Source organism: Triticum urartu, chromosome 3 (genome assembly GCF_003073215.2).
Source record: "Triticum urartu cultivar G1812 chromosome 3, Tu2.1, whole genome shotgun sequence".
NCBI classification, from domain to species: Eukaryota; Viridiplantae; Streptophyta; class Magnoliopsida; order Poales; family Poaceae; genus Triticum; species Triticum urartu.
Window position 1 is genome coordinate 673534108 of NC_053024.1, and position 13997 is coordinate 673548104.

Consider the following 13997-nt stretch of genomic DNA (forward strand, 5'->3'; position numbering starts at 1 on the left):
GGCAAGTCTCTTTACTCGTTCCGTAACACATCATCATGTGATCAACTCCTTGGTCACATTGTGCACATTATGATGATGTCCTACCGAGTGGGCCCAGAGATACCTCTCCGTTACACAGAGTGACAAATCCCAGTCTCGATTCGTGCCAACCCAACAGACACTTTCGGAGATACCTGTAGTGAACCTTTATAGCCACCCAGTTACGTTGTGACATTTGGTACACCCAAAGCACTCCTACGGTATCCAGGAGTTGCACAATCTCATGGTCTAAGGAAATGATACTTGACATTAGAAAAGCTTTAGCAAACGAACTACACGATCTTTTGCTAGGCTTAGGATTGGGTCTTGTCCATCACATCATTCTCCTAATGATGTGATCTCGTTATCAACGACATCCAATGTCCATGGTCAGGAAACCGTAACCATCTATTGATCAACGAGCTAGTCAACTAGAGGCTTACTAGGGACATGGTGTTGTCTATGTATCCACACATGTATCTGAGTTTCCTATCAATACAATTCTAGCATGGATAATAAACGATTAGCATGAACAAGGAAATATAATAATAACCAATTCATTATTGCCTCTAGGGCATATTTCCAACAGTCTCCCACTTGCACTAGAGTCAATAATCTAGTTCACATCGTCATGTGATTAACACTCACAGGTCACATCGCCATGTGACCAACATCCAAGAGTCTACTAGACTCAATGATCTAGTTCACATCACTATGTGATAAACACTCAAAGAGTTCTGGATTTGATCATGTTATGCTTGTGAGAGAGGTTGTAGTCAACGGGTCTTGCCATATTCAGATCCCTATGTATTTCGCAAAACTTTATGTCATATCGTAGATGCTGCTACCACGTTCCACTTGGAGCTATTCCAAATTGTTGCTCCATTATACGTATCCGGTATCTCTACTCAGAGCTATCCGGATAGGTGTTAAGCTTGCATCGACATAACTCTTTACGTCGAACTCTTTATCACCTCCGTAACCGAGAAACATTTCCTTATTCCTCTAAGGATAATTTTGACCGCTATCTGGTGATCCACTCCTAGATCACCTTTGTACCCTCTTGCCAGACATGTGGCAAGGCACACATCTGGTGCGGTACTCAGCATGGCATACCGTATAGAGTCTATGACAAAAGTATAGGGGGCGACCTTCGTCCTTCCTCTTTCTTCTGCCATGGTCAATCTTCGAGTCTTACTCAACTTCACACCTTTCAACTCAGGTAAGAACCCCTTCTTTGACTGATCTATTTTGAACTCCTTCAAAAACATGTCAAGGTGTGCGTTCTTTGAAAGTATCATCAGGCGTCTTGATCTATCTCTATAGATCTTGATGCCCAATATGTAAGCAGCTTTATCCAGGTCTTCCTTTGAAAAACACTCTTCAAACAACCGTTTATGCTTTCCAGAAATTCTACATTATTTCGGATCTACAATATGTCATCCACATATACTTATCAAAAATGTTGTAGTGCTCCCACTCACTTTCTTGTAAATACAAGTTTCTAGCAAACATTGTATAAACCTAAAAGCTTTGATCACTCTATCAAAGCATGTATTCTGACTCCGAGATGCTTGCTCTAGTCCATAGAAGGATTGCTGGAGCTAGCATACCTTTTAGCATCCTTAGATCGACAAAACTTTGATTGTATCACATACAACTCTTTCTTACGAAAACTGGTAAGAAAACTTGTTTTTGACATCCATCTGTCAGATTTCATAATCGAAAAATGTAGCTAATGCTAACATGATTCCGACGGACTTAAGCATCGCTACGGGTGAGAAATTCTCATCGTAGTCAACTCCTTGAACTTGTGAAGAGCATCTTTCCCACAAGTCGAGCTTCATAGACGGTAACATTACCGCCCATGTCCGTCTTCTTCTTAAAGATCCATTTATCTCAATGGCTTGCCGATCAACGGGCAAGTCCACCAAAGTCCATACTTTGTTCTGATACATGGATCGTATCTCGGATTTCATGGCTTCTAACCATTTGTCGGAATACGGGCCCACCATCGCTTCTCCATAGCTCGTAGGTTCATTGTTGTCTAACAACATGATATCTAAGACAGGATCACCGCACCACTCAGGAGTAGCACATATCCTTGTCGACCTACGAGGTTCTATAGCAACTTGATCTGAAGCTTCATGATCACTATCATTAACTTCCTATTCAACAGACGTAGGCGCCACAGAAAACATCTTTCTGTGTTGCATCACTTTCTGGTTGAAATTAAAGGTTCAACAACCTCATCAAGTTCTATCTTCCTCCCACTCAATTCTTTCAAGAGAAACTCCTTCTCGAGAAAGGACCCATTCTTAGCGACAAACAATTTGCCCTTGGATCTGAGATAGAAGGTATACCCAATTGTCACCTTTGGGTATCCTATGAAGATGTGTTTGTCCGCTTTGGGTTCGAGCTTCTCCGGCTGAAGCCTTAAGCATCGCAGCCCCAAACATTAAGAAGCGACAACTTTGGTTTCTTGCCAAACCAATGTTCATACGGCGTCGTCTCAACAGACTTATATAGTGTCCTATCTAAAGTGAATGCAGCTGTCTCTAATGCATATCCTCAAAATGAAACGGTAGATCGGTAAGAGACATCATAGATCGCACCATATCTCATAGGGTTCGATTACGACGTCCGGACACACCATTACCCTGTGGTGTTCCAGGTGGCTTCAACTGTGAAACAATTCCACAATGTCTTAAGTGTTTGCCAAACTCATAACTCAGAAATTCTCATTAATCAGATCGTAGGAATTTGATCTTCTTGTTATGATGATTCTTAACTTCACTATGAAATCGCTTGAACTTTTCAAACGTTTCAGACTTGTGCTCCATTAAGTAAATATACCTATATCTACTCAAATCGTCAGTGAAGATGAGAAAATAGCGATATCCACTGCACGCTTCAATTCTCATTGGATCACACGCATCAGCATGTATGATTTCCAACAAGTCACTTGCCCGTTTCATTGTACCTGAAAACGGGGTCTTAGTCATCCTGCTCATGAGGCATGGCTCGCATGTGTCAAGCGATTCAAAATCAAGTGACTCCAAACATCCATCAATATGGAGTTTCTTCATGCATCTTACGCCAATATGACCTAAGCGGCAGTGCCACAAGAAAGTGGTACTATCATTATTAACTCTACATCTTTTGGCGTGAACATGTGTATTACTGCGACCGAGATTCACTGAACCATTCACATAGGGTGCATGACCATGGAAGGTATTATTCATGTAAACAGAATAACCATTGTTCTCTAACTTAAATGAATAACCGTATTGCAATGAACATGATCTAATCATATTCATGCTCAACGTAGACACCTGATAACATTTATCTAGGTTCAATACTAATCCCGAAGGCAGATGGAGCGTGCGATGGTGATCTCATCAACTTTGGAAACACTTCCAACACACATCGTCACCTCGCCCTTAGCCAGTCTCCGTTTAGTCCGTAGCTTTTGCTTCAAGTCACCAATAATAGCAACTGAACCGGTATCCAATACCCAGGTGCTACCAGGAGTACTAGTGAGGTACACATTAATTACACGTATATACTTTGAAGTTGCCAGCCTTCTTATCTACCATGCATTTGGGGTAATTCCGCTACCAGTGACCGTTCCCCTTACAATAGAAGCACTTAGTCTCGGGTTTGGGTTCAACCTTGGGTTCCTTCACTGGAGCGGCAACTGGTTTGCCATCCATGAAGTTTCCCTTCTAGCCCTTGCCCTTCTTGAAACCAGTGGTCTTGTTAAACCATCAACACTTGATGCTCCTTCTTGATTTCTACCTTTTGCGGTCTTAAGCACCGCGAACAGCTTCGGGATCAACTCCATCCCTTGCATGTCATAGTTCATCACGAAGATCTAGTAGCTTAGTGATAGTGGCTAGAGAACTCTATCAATCACTATCTTATCTGGAAGTTTAACTCCCACTTGATTTAAGTGATTGTAGCACCCAGACATTCTGAGCACATGCTCACTAGCTGAGCTATTCTCCTCCATCTTGTTGGCAAAAGAACTTGTCAGAGGTCTCACACCTCTCAACACGGGCATGAGCATGAAATCCCAATTTCAGCTCTTGGAACATCTCATATGTTCTATGGCATTCAAAACGTCATTTGAATCCCGATTCTCAGCCGTAAAGTATGGTGCACTAAACTATCAAGTAGTCATCAGGATGTGTCTGTCAGGTGTTCACAACATCCACAGACGACGTTGTAGGGGTTTGCACATCGAGCGGTGCATCAAAGACGTAAGCCTTCTGTGTAGCAGTGAGGACACTCCTTGGACTACGGACCTAGTCCGCATCATTGCTTACAATATCTTTCAACTTAATCTTTCTGTAGGAACGTATTGAAACAGGGAGCTACAACGGCTATTTATCTACAACATATTTGCAAAGACAATTTAGACTATGTTCATGATAATTGAGTTCATCTAATCAAATTATTTAATGAACTCCCACTCAGATAGACATCCCTCTAGTCATCTAAGTGAAACATGATCCGAATCGACTAGGCCGTGTCCGACCATCACGTGAGACGGACTAGTCATCAATGGTGAACATCTCATGTTGATCGTATCTTCTATACGACTCATGTTCAAACTTTCGGTCTTCCGTGTTCTGAGGCCATGTCTGTACATGCTAGGCTCGTCAAGTCAACCTAAGTGTTTCGCATGTGTTCCGAGGCCATGTCTGTACATGCTAGGCTCGTCAACACCCGTTGTATTCGAACGTTAGAATCTATCACACCCGATCATCACGTGGTGCTTCGAAACAACGAACCTTCGCAACGGTGCACAGTTAGGGGGAACACTTTTCTTGAAATTTTAGTGAGGGATCATCTTATTTAAGCTACCGGCGTTCTAAGCAAATAAGATGTAAAACATGATAAACATCACATGCAATCAAATAGTGACATGATATGGCCAATATCATTTTGCTCCTTTTGATCTCCATCTTCGGGGCTCCATGATCATCGTTGTCACCGGCATGACACCATGATCTCCATCATCGTGTCTTCTTGAAGTTGTCTCGTCATCTATTACTTCTACTACTATGGCTAACGCTTTAGCAATAAAGTAAAGTAATTACATGACGTTTATGTTGACATGCAGGTCATAAATAAATTAAGACAACTCCTATGGCTCCTGCCGGTTGTCATACTCATCGACATGCAAGTCGTGATTCCTATTACAAGAACATGATCAATCTCATACATCACATATATCATTCATCACATCCTTTTGGCCATATCACATCACAAGGCATATGCTGCAAAAACAAGTTAGACGTCCTCTAATTGTTGTTGCAAGTTTTTACGTGGCTGCTATAGGTTTCTAGCAAGAACGTTTCTTACCTACGTGAAAACCACAACGTGATATGCCAATTTCTATTTACCCTTCATAAGGACCCTTTTCATCGAATCCGATCCGACTAAAGTGGGAGAGACAAACACCCGCTAGCCACCTTATGCAACTAGTGCATGTCAGTCGGTGGAACCAGTCTCACGTAAGAGTACGTGTGAGGTCGGTCCGGGCCGCTTCATCCCACAATGCCGCCGAATCAAGATAAGACTAGTAACGGCAAGTAAATTGACAAAATTGACGCCCACAACAACTTGTGTTCTACTCGTGCATAGAAACTACACATAGACCTAGCTCATGATGCCACTGTTGGGGATCGTAGCAGAAATTTAAAATTTTCTACGCATCACCAAGATCTATCTATGGAGTAATATAGCAACGATGGGAAGGAGAGTGCATCTACATACCCTTGTAGATCGCTAAGCGGAAGCGTTCAAGTGAACGGGGTTGATGGAGTCGTACTCGTCGTGATCCAAATCACCGATGATCCTAGCGCCGAACGGACGGCACCTCCGCGTTCAACACACGTACGGAACGGAGACGTCTCCCACACCTTGATCCAGCAAGGAGGAGGGAGAGGTTGAGGAAGAGAGTCCAACAGCAGCACGACGGCGTGGTGGTGATGGAGTGGCAGTTCTCCGACAGGGCTTCGCCAAGCTCACGCGGAGGAGGAGAGGTATTGGAGGGGAGGGGCTGCGCCAGGTTCAAGGGTGTGGCCGCCCTCCCACCCCTCCACTATTTATAGTTGGGGAGAGAGGGGGCCGGCCCCCCTAGATCCCATCTAGGGTTGGGGGCGGCGGCCAAGGGGGGGAGGAGTGCCTCCCAAGTCAAGTGGAGGCCCTCCCCCTTAGGGTTTCCCCTCTCCGATGCGCATGGGCCTTGGGGGGGCTAGTGCCCTTGGCCCATTAAGGTTAGGGCGCCCCCCTATAGCCCATGCTGCTGTATTGGACATGGTGGAACATTTTCCGGACCTCCGGACCCCTCCGGAATCCCCCGGAACCTTCCGGAAGCTTCCCGGTACAATACCGAAAAAAACGAACTTTTGCCGGAACTCGAACAACAACTTTCCATATATAAATCTTTACCTTCGGACCATTCCGGAACTCCTCGTGACGTCCGGGATCTCATCCAGGACTCCGAACAACATTCGGTAATCACATACAAGTCTTCCTAACAACCCTAGCGTCATCGAACCTTAAGTGTGTAGACCCTACGGGTTCGGGAACCATGCAGACATGACCGAGACAACTCTCCGGCCAATAACCAACAGCGGGATCTGGATACCCATGTTGGCTCCCACATGTTCCACAATGATCTCATCGGATGAACCACGATGTCGAGGATTCAATCAATCCCGTATTCAATTCCCTTTGTCCAGCGGTATTGTACTTGCCCGAGATTCGATCGTCGGTATCCCGATACCTTGTTCAATCTCGTTACCGGCAAGTCTCTTTACTCGTTCGGTAACACATCATCCCATGATCAACTCCTTGGTCACATTGTGCACATTATGATGATGTCCTACCGAGTGGGCCCAGAGATACCTCTCCGTTACACGGAGTGACAAATCCCAGTCTCGATTCGTGCCAACCCAACAGGCACTTTCAGAGATACCTATAGTGAACCTTTATAGCCACCCAGTTACGTTGTGACGTTTGGTACACCCAAAGCACTCCTACGGTATCCGGGAGTTGCACAATCTCATGGTCTAAGGAAATGATACTTGACATTAGAAAAGCTTTAGCAAACGAACTACACGATCTTGTGCTAGGCTTAGGATTGGGTCTTGTCCATCACATCATTCTCCTAATGATGTGATCCCGTTATCAACGACATCCAATGTCCATGGTCAGGAAACCGTAACCATCTATTGATCAACGAGCTAGTCAACTAGAGGCTTACTAGAGACATGGTGTTGTCTATGTATCCACACATGTATCTGAGTTTCCTATCAATACAATTCTAGCATGGATAATAAACGATTATCATGAACAAGGAAATATAATAATAACCAATTTATTATTGCCTCTAGGGCATATTTCCAATACAGGGAGCATGCGTGATGGCATGTACTACTTAGATGATAACATGTCACCTACTGTTGCTGATGTGTTGTCTCACTCTCCACTGGAGGAATTTCTTCTTCATCATCGCAGGCTAGGACATATGTCTTTTGTCATTTTGGGTCAGCTTTATCCAAACCTGTATAATAAAATTAGCAAAGAGAATCTAGTATGTGATGCGTGCCACTATGGGAAACAGACTAGGAGTACTTATGTATCTTCTGATAATAGACCGCTTCAGACCATCCACTCGGATGTATGGGGTCCTAGCGGAGTATTATCTCTTAATGGATATCGCTCTTTTGTCACATTCATTGACTGCTGCACTATGACTACTTGGGTCTATGTGTTGAAAAACAAGAGTGATGTATTTGAATGTTTTAGGGATTTTCATAATTTAATCATGACCCAATATAATGCATGCGTGAAAGTACTCCGTACTGATAATGGCACGGAATATGTGAATAAGGAGTTTGATGAATATTTATCAAGCTTTGGAATTATTCATCAAACTACTTGTCCTGGTACCTCTGAACAGAATGGCTTGGCTGAGAGAAAAAATAGGCATCTCTTAGAGATTACACGGTGTATCATGATGGCCATGAATGTTCCAAAATTTCTGTGGAGTGAGGCAGTAATGACTGCTGCATACTTGATGAACAGAATGCCATCTAGAGTTCTTGGTTACAAAACTCCAATAGAGTGTCTGACAGGTAGGACTACATATGTGGTTCCACCAAAGGTGTTCGGGTGTGTGTGTTTTGTGAAAGATTACATGCCATCTGTTGGAAAGTTAGATCCAAGGGTTGTGAAGTGTGTGTTTGTGGGGTATTCTGGGAAGCAGAAAGGCTATAAGTGTTGGTGTCCATCAGAAAAACGAATGTTTGTGAGCATGGATGTAATCTTCAGGGAACAAGTACCATTTTATGGGGAACCTGATGATTTAACCGATGTCTTTCCTGATCTGTTTTCTAGTGATGTTTCAGATCTGGACAACGGGACAGGGGGAGAAAAAGAAGGAGAAGAGAGCAATTCTACACCATCAAGAGAAATGGTGGTTGGAGTAATACCATTGGAAGACAGAAATGATAATATAGATGTGGATCTTATAGAAGGAGAACCAGGGCGAACTATGCAAGGGGAGAGACAAAATACATCAACTGAAGTTATGCGGTGGGCAAGACCGAATGAAGAACAAAATCTGTGGGTGTATACGTGGAGACATCAAACTGAGGAAGAACATGTGCAGGGGGAGGAAATTAGTCCAGCGAAGGATGATTCAGAAGCTCAAGTTCAATCCGACGGGCATGATTCCAGTTCACAACCATCAGCTTCATCTCATACTCCACTACTGGTCTCCACAAGCGATGGTATACCTCCTCTTGCTTATGATGACTTAAATGTTCCCATTGCCCTTAGAAAGCAGCCTCGCACTATTGCTGGAAAATTGCCCTCTAAATTAGCCCCATATGATGTCTCTAATTATGTTACATACAGTTCTATTGGGCCTTTGTATAAGTCATTTATAGCTTCCTTGCATTCAACTTTACCTATACCACGTGACTGGCAGGAAGCGAAGCAATACCCAGAATGGAGGGCGGCAATGTTAGAGGAAATGGCAGCACTTGATAAGAACCAAACATGGGTACTTACTTCTCTCCCTGTAGATAAGAAAGTTGTGGGTTGTAAATGGGTATTTACAGTTAAACAAACTCCAGATGGTAAGGTAGAAAGATATAAGGCTAGGCTAGTTGCAAAAGGGTATAGTCAAACTTACGGAGTGGATTATGATGAAACGTTTCTTCCAGTGGCGAAATTGAGTACTGTCAGGACTTTAATCTCGATAGCTGCAAATCAGAAGTGGAAATTGTTCCAGGTGGATGTTAAAAATGCTTTTCTCCATGGAGATCTGCAAGAGGAGGTTTATATGGAAATTCCTCCTGGGTTTAGAAGCCGGGAAACAGAGGGTAAAGTGTGTCGGTTAACAAAGTCTCTGTATGGACTAAAACAGTCTCCTAGGGCATGGTTCGGAAGGTTTCGAAAGGAAATCTGTTCCATGGGTTATCGGCAAAGCAATGCAGATCATACCCTATTCTTTAAATGCCAGTGCGATTACATTACTATACTTCTTGTTTATGTAGATGACATTGTGATTACAGGTAACAATGAGGTGGAGATATCTCAGTTGAAGAAGATGTTAGCAAAGTCGTTTGAAGTCAAGGATATGGGATATCTCCACTACTTCTTGGGAATCAAAGTTGCATATGGCCCAAAAGGTATTTATCTCTCACAAAGAAAATATGTGCTTGATTTACTTGAGGAGACAGGGATGTTAGGATGCAAACCTACAGTCACACCAATAGAACAGAATCATCGGATCTCTGCAGATGGTGGTGATCCCGTTGATAGGTACCGATACCAAAGGCTAGTTGGGCGGTTAATCTATCTGTCACATACGAGACCAGATATAGCATATGCTGTTAGTATTGTAAGCAGATACATGCATGACCCTAGAACTAGCCACTTAGATGCTGCGAATAGAATTCTAAGATACTTAAAGAGTTGTCCTGGGAAGGGAATCCTGTTCACTAATCATGGACATCTAAGAATTGAGGGGTACACAGATGCGGACTGGGCTGGTGCTTAGATGATAGGCGTTCAACTTCGGGCTACTGCATGTTTGTCGGAGGAAATTTGGTTAGTTGGAGAAGTAAGAAGCAGAGTGTGGTAGCTTGCTCGACAGCGGAAGCGGAGTTTAGGTCAATGGCTTCAGGGTTGTGTGAACTGATGTGGCTACAAACACTGCTAACGGAGTTGCAGTTGTGCAGTGGTGCACCCTATTCAGGTATATTGTGATAATCAGGCCACAATTAACATAGTGAACAACCCTGTTTATCATGATAGAACTAAACATATTGAGATAGATAGGCACTTTATCCGGGAGAAATTAGATGAAAGGTTATTCCAAATTAGTTACGTTAGGTCAGTAGATCAGCTTGCAGATGTATTAACAAAAGGGATAGGTGTTGTATCATTTACGAGGATTTGTAACAAGATGGGGCTTATTGACATCTTCGCCCCATCTCGAGGGGGAGTGTCGGTACTCTTGTCGTATAATAGGAAAGCTAGAGGTCTTATGTGTAAAAGTGAAGCTCTGTAAATATCTGTACTGAGGATGAATGGATGAGGTTGCCCCGACCAGAAATTCCAGTGTCTTCCCCTTCTCTCACCTTCGACTCCTCTCTGATTAGGTGTGTGTTCCACAACAGTATATAGAACTGGAAAAAGATGAGTGGGCATAATGGCAACAAGAAAAATGAACAAATAGAAGTACGTAATGAGCTGAATTTGTCACATGGCATGGAACGTAGCTAGCTGATATTGATCTTCAAAACGACACAGATAGAAGTATGTAATAATCAAGCTCCATAGAAAGCAAGCTGCATCAGTGGCTACTGTGTGAAGCATTGCTCTACAAGAATTTGAAGAGGCAAGAACGGTTGCCAGAGTTCAGGGTGCTGCCAGCTTCAGTGAACTTCTTCAGAGCAGAAACATCAAAGTCCTGCAGAATGTAGCATCAAAGTAAGCTGAATACAGATAAATGAGATTGGCTTTCAAATTAGAGTGGAACCTTGTTGTGAACAATGAGTTCATCGCATGGCTTGAACACAAGCACAAATGCGCCCAAACTAATCTGCATGTCAGATACAAATGTTAGGGCTACATGAGCTGATAAAAATCAAAAAAGTACCACAAAATTAAACTCACAAAACTGACATTAAGCTTGCTAAATTATCAAAGGTAGAGAGAAGACATGTACAACTAAAAGAGCATTGACAGTGACTGTAGTTACGAAAACTTGAATCTAGAATGAGACCCATTGTGCCAATATTGTTTGAAGCAAGCTGCTCTTCCTCGGGAATCCTCACCTGCTCCCTTAAAGGGGGGTTTCCTTATGTTCCATATCCTGAAATAGACCTAAAAAGTTCATTAGATTTAGCGTGCGTGGGACCTGGCAGTGTTTTATCAAAGACGGAAGATTGCATTATGCACTTGAGCAGAAACCGATGCAATCTATCAGGTGTTGGTGCGGCAGAGGTTTTTATTCACGAGACCGTTCAGAGAAGCTAACCAAAGTATGCAAGACTAGGCACCTGGAGGCACATGGATAGCTCCATCAAGCTCTTTACGTAAATTAGATGGGGAAAAACAATGTATGTGCTTCGCAGGACTTCTACCTGCCAATGAATGACTGGCTGAATGTGGATCTGAAAAAAAAACATACACTGTTACAAAGATAAATGGCACTGCCATTCACAATATAGTTCCCGAACTATTAGCATAGATCAATGTTTTATTAGGAGATGAATCAATCAAATCATGGAAGGGCATCGTAAGAAACAATTCCTGAGATATTAACAGAGAGCCAATGGAAGCTATAACAGATGGACTGAAGGACTGTCCCTATTCTAATACAAAACCCAAAAGCACAAGGGCGTTGTAATTTTAGGTTCAAATTCCAAGCCAAATACAAATAACTATTCTAAAAATGCAACTAACCAAAACGAATGGATATTATAGTTGCAAATTGTGGTAGAGACTAAAATACTACTAGGAGTGTTGCACCTTAAATATATAAGAAAATGTATTGCACAATTCATGAACGCTTTGGAAATGGAATTTGATTTTCATCTGCACCTTCTCTTGAGCTATGAATGGGATACCACAGCTACACATCTGGTTAGACCAAATGTTATTTTCATTTTAATTTTTGCCTAAATAATAAACATACTGCACAATTCATCAACACCAGTCTGTTTCAAAATTGAATTTGATCTCTTTATTGACTTTCAGGAGCGTTGAGACACCATCAGTGCCGCAAGGGTCATGATTGAAGTCAAAAGACAAATAAGAACGGAGTTATCTGTAAAAGGGATGAAAGGTGGTACTTCACACAAGCCTAGCACGCGGGGATCACATCAGAGTAACCAACTTCATTAAGGGCGTCATACAAATGATATAGTTACTCCAAAAAAATGAACGATAAATAGCATTGCATATTGAAAATTTGTGGGGCATGATGGTTACTACAGCCCACAAGCATATAATTGCAGATAAAGCTACACTGCTACCGAGACAAGCTACTGGGCAACTAAGGGCAAACATATTTCTCACTGGAAAAAAAGTCCTTATATGACAAGTTCGGATAACTGATGAACTATACTGTTTTTAGAAGGTCATCACAATCTCAATATTTTGTGCGTTCTTTCCTCCCCTTTTCTTAACTTTATGGTACAATAACAAAGGCCTGCTTTTCTTAAAGCCAAATTGTGATTTGGAGAAAATAAAAACAAGTACATACCATTTTAGGAAAATGTTTTTCCTTTTCTTCAGAAAAGACGTACTGAAGATAAGTTACAGGCATATGACAAAGGATAGGTGTTAACATGCTTGACTATTGGTGCTTACTTTCACATATGTATAAAGCAGGCAGATCAGCATTGATCGACTGCTTGTACTGTTATAACGACTGAAAGCCCTGAAATTCTGATAAGCTGCATTTTCAGCATTGATCGATGACGTTCAAAATTCATACAAGGCAGGGGAGAAAAAGTGGCAGGTGCACAGGTGGGAGGCCCCCATATTGGTTTTGTGTATTTGTCAGTAGTTTGCAAATTACTTAAATTAGTCAGCATTTTTTGGCTGGACAAACATTTTTGGGAAAATAATAGTTATATTAGACTAAAAAACAAAGGATCAGGAGGAATTTTCTTAGTTTATTTTTTATCTCTGCAATATTTTCTTAGTGTATTGAAGATACAGACAAAGAAGCAGCGCCCAAAAAAGAGTGTGGTGATAAATGGGGTGCTGGTCACAAATGCCCAAGACCATTCCTCTGTACGTCTTCCCTTAGGCTCCTATGGGCGGCAGCCAAGTAGAATTAATATAGCAGTGATTGGATCCACGGCTTCGTAGGCAATATGAATAAAGCTGACTAAGAGAAAGAAGTAAGCGTATCTTCCAGCTGTTTCCATTCCTAGGTCTTGAACCGTAGCAGATCAAGCATTGATCTGATGGATCAAATTCTTTCGGATGAACTACTCGGTCAAGGGCTTATTAAGAAAAGTAAAGAAGGGAAGCTGTCTACCATGTAGTGGTTACTTTTTACCTACTATCTACTCCACCAATATATCCAGTACTTGGACTCCTCGAGAAAGGATTTCTCTCCTTGAAGAGACCAAACTAGTCTAGTGGCGGGATGAAAAGGATGGGACTAACTATGTTCGAAAGACTTCATAAATAACATCAGTTTTTGACTTTGGTACAACATTGTCTTACATATGAGAGAAAGCCGGTGTAGTATCCTGACAGCTCTGGCCTAAGATAGACACATAGCTTGTCGACCACAAACAAAGTCCTAGAGATAGTCTCCCTTGCATAAGGATGAGATCGAGAGACAGGGTTCTTAAATGCTACAATCAAGAGTGATTCAAACATGCAACACTTTTTATACAATAAATATCTACACAGACAAG